A 1,985-nucleotide genomic window follows, 5' to 3' on the forward strand; every position below is an offset into this window, starting at 1 on the left:
TGTTAAAGCAAAACACTTCACATGCCCAATAAAGTCTATTTCACCCCTTTTACAGTATCAGGAAAGGCCTGAAAGGCCTTGGGCCTACTTCCAGCCAGCAGGCACCAATTGTACTGATACCTGTGACATTTGGTGGTGTTAAGCTTCAAGGGGAAGAAGTCACACCTTCTACCCAGGGTTATGGAGCTCAGCGCAGGGTAAGATTTCAGGTTATCCCCCTGGCTGGAGGTGTTAAAGCAAAACACTCCACATGCCCAATAAAGTCTATTTCACCCCTTCACAGTATCAGGAAAGGCCTGCAAGGCCTTGGGCCTACTTCCAGCCCCTAGGCACCTGTTCTTGTGATACTTGTGACATTTGGAGGTGTTAAGCTTCAAGGGGATGAGGTCACACTTTCTACCCAGGGTTATGGAGCTCAGCGCAGGGTAAGATTTTAGGTTATCCCCCTGGCTTGAGGTCTTTAGGCAAAACACCTCACATCCCCAGTACAGTGTATTTCACCCTTTCCCAGTATCAGGAAAGGCAAGCAAGGCCTTGGGACTACTTCCAGCCTCCAGACACCAATTGTACTGATACCTGTGACATTTGGTGTTGTTCAACTTCAAGGGGATGAAGTCACACCTTCTACCCAGGGTTATGGAGCTCAGTGCAGGGTAAGATTTCAGCTTTTCACCCCTAGCTGGATGTGTTGAAGCAAAACACTTCTCATGCCCAATAAAGTCTATTTCACCCCTCCACAGTATCTGGAAAGGCATGCAAGGCCTTGGGCCTACTTCCAGCTTCCAGGCACCAATTTTACTGATACCTGTGACATTTGGTGGTGTTAAGCTTCAAGGGGATGAAGTCACACTTTCTACCCAGGGTTATGGAGCTCAGCGCAGGGTAAGATTTTAGGTTATCCCCCTGGCTGGAGGTGTTAAAGCAAAACACTCCACATGCCCATTAAAGTCTATTTCACCCCTTCACAGTATCAGGAAAGGCATGCAAGGCCTTGGGCCTACTTCCAGCCTCCAGGCACCAATTTTACTGATACCTGTGACATTTGGAGGTGCTAAGCGTCAAGGGGATGAAGTCACACCTTCTACCCATTGTTATGGAGCTCAGCGCAGGGTAAGATTTCAGGTTATCCCCCTGGCTAGAGGTGTTAAAGCAAAACACTCCACATGCCCATTAAAGTCTATTTCACCCCTTCACAGTATCAGGAAAGGCATGCAAGGCCTTGGGCCTACTTCCAGCCTCCAGGCACCAATGTTACTGATACCTGTGACATTTGGTGGTGTTAAGCTTCAAGGGGATGAAGTCACACCTTCTACCCAGGGTTATGGAGTTCAGCGCAGGGTAAGATTTCAGGTTATCCCCCTGGCTAGAGGTGTTAAAGCAAAACACTCCACATGCCCAAAAAAGTCTATTTCACCCCTTCACAGTATCAGGAAAGGCCTGCAAGGCCTTGGGCCTACTTCCAGCCCCCAGGCACCAATGTTACTGACACCTGTGACATTTGGTGGTGTTAAGCTTCAAGGGGATGAAGTCACACCTTTTACCCAGGGTTATGGAGCTCAGCGCAGGGTAAGATTCCAGGTTATCCCCCCGGCTTGAGGTGTTAAAGCAAAACACACCACATGCCCAATAAAGTCTATTTCACCCCTCCACAGTATCTGGAAAGGCATGCAAGGCCTTGGGCCTACTTCCAGCTCCCAGGCACCAATTTTACTGATACCTGTGACATTTGGTGGTGTTAAGCTTCAAGGGGATGAAGTCACACTTTCTACCCAGGGTTATGGAGCTCAGCGCAGGGTAAGATTTTAGGTTATCCCCCTGGCTGGAGGTGTTAAAGCAAAACACTCCACATGCCCATTAAAGTCTATTTCACCCCTTCACAGTATCAGGAAAGGCATGCAAGGCCTTGGGCCTACTTCCAGCCTCCAGGCACCAATGTTACTCATACCTGTGACATTTGGTGGTGTTAAGCTTCAAGGGGATGAAGT

The sequence above is a fragment of the Lissotriton helveticus genome, chromosome 4_1 (genome assembly GCF_964261635.1).
Source record: "Lissotriton helveticus chromosome 4_1, aLisHel1.1, whole genome shotgun sequence".
In the NCBI taxonomy this organism is placed as follows: Eukaryota; Metazoa; Chordata; class Amphibia; order Caudata; family Salamandridae; genus Lissotriton; species Lissotriton helveticus.